Source organism: Suncus etruscus, chromosome 2 (genome assembly GCF_024139225.1).
Source record: "Suncus etruscus isolate mSunEtr1 chromosome 2, mSunEtr1.pri.cur, whole genome shotgun sequence".
Taxonomy (NCBI): Eukaryota; Metazoa; Chordata; class Mammalia; order Eulipotyphla; family Soricidae; genus Suncus; species Suncus etruscus.
In genome coordinates, this window is record NC_064849.1 from 1,193,416 (window position 1) to 1,200,300 (window position 6,885).

Consider the following 6,885-nt stretch of genomic DNA (forward strand, 5'->3'; position numbering starts at 1 on the left):
GTCCCAGAAATCGAACCTGGGTCATCTGCCTACAAGACAAGTGCCCTAGTACTAGACTATCCCTCCAGTCCCAAAACTCAATCCCCTCCCAACTCTAATTTTGAAATTTTGATTGATATATAATCAATCACCATTAAATATGAAATCACAAAATCGTTCATGATTGAGGTGAGAGATAGCACAAGGGTGCTTGCATAATGTTGATCTGCTTTGAACCCCTGAGCAGCAGTTCCCTGGAGCACCATTAAGGACCACACCTGAGCACAAAATTGGGAGTAAGCCCCCAACATTTCAGTGTGTCTCCCACCTCCTCTCCCTGCCAAAATACACTAAGTATGCCGGACATAAAAAGATAGATATTATTGGGCTGGAATGAGTAAGGTGCTTGCCTGGCACATGGTGACCTGGGTTTGATCCCCAGCATCCAATATGGTTCCTTGAACATAGTCAGAAGTGATTCCTGAGTGCAGTCAGTAGTGAGCCCGAGCATCACCAAGTGTGACCCGAAAGTTAAAAACTTATTATTATTTTTTTACTTCAAGGGGTTCTCTATATTTCCTTTGTATGTTTTGGTAGACACATTTACTTAATGGTTATGATTATTCTTTCATAATATCTTTATTGTAAAAATTACTTCATTCATTTAAAACTAAGTAAAACTGTGTTTTGGTAGACACATTTACTTAATAGTTAAATCATTCCATCATAATAATGTCTTTATTGTAAAAATTACTTTATTCATTAAAACTAAGTAATGAGGTACTTAGAATAGTGAAAGTAAGCGAAACTGGGATTGATGGATTTTTTTTTGTTGTTGTTTTTTGGGCCACACTCGGTGGTGCTCAGGGGTACTCCTGGCTGTCTGCTCAGAAATAGCTCCTGGCAGGCACGGGGGACCCTATGGGACACCGGGATTCGAACTAACCACCTTTGGTCCTGGATCGGCTGCTTGCAAGGCAAATACCGCTGTGCTATCTCTCCGGGCCCCGGATTGATGGATTTGAGGGAAGGAAAGCAGGTGTTGGTTGGGTAGAAAGTTTCAGTTTAGTAATCTGAGAGAGCTCTAGTCCCAGATAGAATTTGAATTACAATGTTTTTTATTGTTTTGTTTTTGTGGAGTTTGTGTCTGTGTTTTTTTTTTTTTATTGATTTTTGTTCTTGGTTTTTTTGGGGGGGTGGGGTGGGGGAGTTGTTTTATTTATTTATTTATTTATTTATTTATTTATTTATTTATTTATTTTGGTTTTTGGTTTTTTGGGACACACCCGGCGGTGCTCAGGGGTTCCTCCTGGCTGTCTGCGCAGAAATAGCTCCTGGCAGGCACAGGGGACCCTATGGGACACCGGGATTCGAACCAACCACCTTTGGTCCTGGATCGGCTGCTTGCAAGGCAAACGCCGCTGTGCTATCTCTCCGGGCCCTGTTTTATTTATTTTTGTCGGGAGGTTTGCAGGGTTTACTCCTGGCTCTGCGTTCTGGAATCACTCCTGGGGACTATATGAGAGACTGGGGATCCAACCTGGGTCATCTGCGTGCACCCCAAAGACTAGATAGAAAATGAGACGCAAAGAAAGGGCTGCAGCTCTCGGTTCGATTCCCGGTATTGTAGAATCTCTGCCACCTTCCGTAGATAGTTCCCGGACACCTTAGGGTCTAACTAAATGGCCAACATTTAAAAATCAATCAATCAATACAAACTATTTAGGAAAAAACCCATTGCGAATCTGGAGGGAGCCAAGAGAACAGACACGCCCCTTCCCGCGCCCTTTATACCCTCGCCTCATTAGTATTCACTCCCACAATTCCTTGCGCGGCCCCACCCAACTCGAGCACCCGAAAACAAGCAGAAAAGCCCCCCGAAAGCCTCCTAAGCGCCCCCGGACGCCATCACGCGGTGTCGTGATCTTCCGCCAACGAAAGGCCGACCGTTTATCCGCCAAACATCTACCCACCCTAAGTATAAAAGGACCCCCGCCTGTAGGCGCTGGTGCGCGGAGAATACCCAGGTCAGCTTTGCGCAGTGGCAGTATCGTAGCCAATGAGGTTTATCCGAGGCGCGATTATTGCTAATTGAAAACTTTTCCCAATACCCCGCCGTGACGACTTGAAATATAGTCGGCATTGGCAATTTTTGACAGTCTCTACGGAGACTGATATCGCTGGTTCAAAAAAATAGACATTTTCTGTACTATTGTATGAACCTTGTTGCAGGTGGAGATATGTTATATGGAATTATTTATTCTAGAGGCTAGTTATGTCTTATTTGTCTGCTTGGTTCTTCCAATTAATATCTATCGATAGTCACTTGAGCCATTTTATACCACTTGGCTCACTCATATTGTGAATACCCTACGGTTACTCGTTTGGCCCAATTATGTTATGTTCTCTCGGCTTCCCCTACGATCTCTTGGCTGCTACCGCACACCCGGAAGTCACCAGACCTGACGCACATACATGTTTATGCGACCTTCGACGCGCCGGCCTATGAGGACGGGCTAATTTGCATAAGGCTACCCGGCATGCTCTGCGAGAGCGCGCCTCCCACCCAAATCTGAATATCCGGCCTGTTGGCCAATCAGAACAAGCCGCGTCCGTACGGAGGGACTGTCGACGCGAGTGATAGGACGGGGGCCAACCGTTTTCACCCCCCCCACGCCGGCGGCCGCTCACCCTCAGCGTAAAGGCGGTCGGCCGCGGTGGGGCGGATGGCGCGGGGCCCAATCGTTAGCTTTGCGCAGTGGCAGTATCGTAGCCAATGAGGTTTATCCGAGGCGCGATTATTGCTAATTGAAAACTTTTCCCAATACCCCGCCGTGACGACTTGAAATACAGTCGGCATTGGCAATTTTTGACAGTCTCTACGGAGACTGAACCTTCTGGTACCAAAAGAAGACCTCGTTGTAATTGTCTTTGTAGTAGTAGTTGGCAGAGTTGGGGTTTGGCTCCTGGGTCTCCCTACAGGGTGGTTCGGTTCCCCCGGAGGCCTGGCGTCGACTCCAGCATCAAGAACGGAAAAGACATCCGAGTTACTTCTTTTTTCTAGTAGAAAGTTAAACTTTCCTCCTTTTAGTCTCTTCTGAAAAACTAGCAAAGATCGGTGGGAGGTCTTAAGGCTACTTCAGTTGTTCAGCGGCTCGGAACTACCAGTGTCAGCTGAGCCCTTATTTCAGGCTTGATACTCTTCGGGGTGACAATGATGGAAGTCACTGGCCCTGGTCTCCATTTGGTTTTCCCGAAGTTCGGGTCCGGACTGCAGAACAGCCTTGCTCTGGGTCAAAGTCTGCCTCTCCGAGTGACGCTGAGGTCATTAGGCTGGAACCTCAGGGTCATCTCATTGCCAACATTTACAGCATTTATTCTACTAGAAACCAAACTTCCCATTCTATGTCAATGCAGGGCCCAAACCTGGGACGTGGAGAAAAGGACAATAACGCTAGAAGTGAGCAAGTGAGCCACGTATCTCTGATACAGACAGAATTAGAGGCCATCTGCCCTTACTGCCTCATCGGTGGAATGGGCAGAGTCAGGATGACTACCGTCAGCTGTCATCCAGGTGACTACCTCCTGGATGTCCAGCAAGGGGGCTACTATGGGCTTCTGCGTGGCTGATCAGGATAGGCCCTTGTCCTTCAGTGAGGCCATCTTCACCAGGGCCCGGTAAATCCAGGACACGATTTTCCAACCGTACTGGTGCCGGGGGCGTTCGTGATGATGGAGTATGGCCCAGCCCATAAAGGGTTCCGACCCCTGTTTGTTCTGTCATGGGCCCAGTGACTTCTTTGCCCTAACTTCCTCGGCAGCTTTTCTGCCCCCCAGTTTTCCCTAGAGATTTTTCGGGGATTTTCTTAAGAGATTTCTTAGCCACTTTAGATTTCTTTCAGGTGAACATGAGCGGAAGTCCATGCTCTGTGATTTTTTTTCAGGCTACGTGCCTATGCTGTGTATAATCGGAGCCCCAGGCTCCAATATGAGGATTTGGTGAAATGCAGGTCTGGAAGCAAATGTTGATGCAGCAGCAAATAATCCACAATGAAAAGGTACAAGAACGGGTTCAGGAAATCCAGCACTCAAGCCAAGAATCCTGCCACACAAGCCTTCTGCTCCTGAGAAGGAAAGCAGTTTAATGGAGGAAGCCTGCAGAAGGAGCGCCTGCCTTTCTCAGACCCCCCTTTGTATTGACAAGAACCAGGCCACACCCTAGGGTGGAGGTGAAATACCAGGTAGGGAATAATCCAATAATCCCATCACCTAGGGTAGACTATGAATATTGATTTGGGTGGGACTACTATTCAACAGGGGTGAAATCTCATGTGACCTTGGTTTTAACGGGGGTCCAAGCCATTGACCAGTCTGGATTGGAAGCTGTTGACATCTGAAAAAGACCATTTAAAATGATCAGGCCCTGGAGAAGTAGAAGGTCCTCTATCCTTGGGAGGCCAGAGCAGGAGCTGTTTTAGAAGACACTCTGGGATGGTGACCAGAAGTTCAGCAATAGAAACCAAAGCATCGTGGCACTATACCAGTCCCAAGCTTTAAGGCATCTGTGGGAAGTCACAGTGCCAGTCCTCCTCTCAATGACCTCCGTACTGCTGCCTCGGTGGTGCCAGCAGCGGAGGCCTAGGATCCCCACCAGGTTCAGTAATAGCACCTAAAGCACAGCTCGGAGTTACCTTTTCTATGTCCTGATCAGTCTACGTTTCCCCCAGTAAAGTCCTACCTTACAATATCCTAGTCAGACAAGTGACAGCCTGGAGAGCTTTAAGTTCCTTTATGACCAGTCCCCATAAGTTACCCAGTGTTAGGTTCGAGTTGACACCCATGTCGGTGCTGAGAGTCAAAGACCACCTCTGATAATGCAAAGTACAAAAAGGAGTTTATTTGGTAAACGAGGTCTGACCCTCATCCATCGAAGGGAGTCTTGGTAAGGACCCCGAGTCTATATAGGAATCACAAGCAGTAACAGTCCAATCATTTCATTGCATAAATGTCTTAATTAATCACTGGCTTTTCTGGCTCAACTTTGGTTGTCTAGGCCCGCATGGGTCCTGGCTAGCTCTTCAGGACTCATTGAGGGACTCAGTGCTCACCCCCTGCACACCATTCTCGGGCCGCATAGGATGTCTCCCCCATATTTGGCTAAAATAGGTGGTATTTTCAGGACCTCAAAAAAACAAAAACAAGAAAAAAAAACCCCACACACTTTTGTTGAAGTCACTGACTCAATTATTTTTCACACAACCAGCTGCTGAAGAAAGCCAGTAGTGCGGCACACATTAGAATCACCAGGAGGGCCAGAGCCACAGAGCTGTGGGGGTGGCGTTTGCCTTGGATGCAGCTGACCAAGTTCGACTACCCTGCCGGCATTGCATATGGTCCTGAGCCTTCAGGAATGATCCCATATATCCCCCAGGCCTGTTAGGACTGAGCACTAAGCCAGGAGTAACAAATAAGTAACTAGATAAATCAGAAGAGGAGTATCAGGGGACGCCTTAAGTCTCCTCCACACACCACTGACTAGTAGGGTCAGCGGTCAGTCCTCCGGGCACTCCAATCCTCACACCTTCTCCTCACAGAACCATCACCCCCATCGCGATCACCCCAGGAAAAAGATGGGAGAGGGTTGTGTCTGGGTTGACTCCTGTGAAGGGCTTCTAGGGGCTGCCCCTCAAAGGGTCTCAGGCAGGAAGGACCCCCATGCCCTTCTCCCACCCCCCCAGCCTGGTCCAGGGGAACCCTGAGGTGGCCACGAACTGCATAATGCACCTGAGCCAGCACAGCAGAGGGAGCCCAGGTCGCCCACCTCCTGGCCACCTGACCCAGCCTCTGGCCACTCCCAGGACCACCGGCAAGACAAACCCCACCAGGCTGCTGACCCAGCCCCCTGCCAAGACTTGTGGATTTGATTTAAGAAGAAAAAGGAAAATAATCCGTGGGCCTTTGGGCAAGGCTGCTGAAGCCGGACTCCTGGTCAATACAAGGCTTCCTGGGGCCTCCCAGCACGACTGGTTCCTCCCTGAGCAGAAGCCCCCTTGGCTCAGTCTGGTGACAGCCACAGCCACATCCCTGGTGCACGCCGAAGCCCTGCAGCCCCTGGGGCCACTTCCTTCTGCTCTGCAGCCCCTTCCTTGGATCTAGGTTGTGGTCGCCAGCATCCGGTGCTGGGGGGCTTCTGGGCCAGAATCTAATGCAGGAACTAGTCTTGCTCTCTGATGCTAAACACGCAGAGCACACATCCTGTCTTCCCCTAAACAAGCGCATAACCAGTGTGTGTTTTTCCAGTTTGTGTTTCCCCAAAACATACAGAGCTGACACCCTAGACATAAATGCCCCACTCCCACCAAACAGAGTTTTTCCCCCAAGTGGCTCGGGAATGATTTGGAATCTGTTAGAGCTGGTATCTGCACTTTCTGCATTTCGAAGGGGGACTCTGGCATCCACTTTGAGCCCCCGACAAACTAGGTCTTGGCCATGATCAGTTCTTATATTTCGGTTTATTTTGGGGTCACATCCCCTGGCTCTGTGCTCGGTAAAGGGGACTTGCACTGCTGAAACCTGGCTGGCCCTCCTGCACTCAGCCCATCGAGTGCCCCACTCAGACCTTCTCTCCTCGCCCTGCCCGGCCCTGCCTCTTGCCATGCTTGGGGTCTGACGACCCATCGTTCTGTCCTGCTGGGAGAGTGGAGCATCTGTGACAACTCAGCTCTGTTTGGGCCTGGCAGACAAGCCCCAGAGGAGCCAGGAGACCTCGGGGGGCTTCTTCTCAAGCCTTAACTGGTCCCAGAGATAGCAACTGAAATAAAGCATTAACTATGAAGGGTTGGTTTTGCTTAACAAAAGCCAGCTTCTGGTGCTTTTTAATTTGGGGGTCAGAGTGAAGGCGCTTGC

General features: G+C 49.3%; 2 non-coding genes across 2 annotated transcripts; both read left to right on the forward strand.

The window, feature by feature from the left end:
- Positions 1–2,009: 2,009 nt before the first annotated feature.
- On the forward strand, positions 2,010–2,150 carry LOC126002983 (U4 spliceosomal RNA). Its single transcript, XR_007493543.1, has one exon. It is a non-coding gene; the product is annotated as a U4 spliceosomal RNA (small nuclear RNA).
- A 576-nt stretch (positions 2,151–2,726) lies between these two features.
- Positions 2,727–2,867, forward strand: LOC126002984 (U4 spliceosomal RNA). The gene has a single exon (XR_007493544.1). It is a non-coding gene; the product is annotated as a U4 spliceosomal RNA (small nuclear RNA).
- Positions 2,868–6,885: the final 4,018 nt, after the last annotated feature.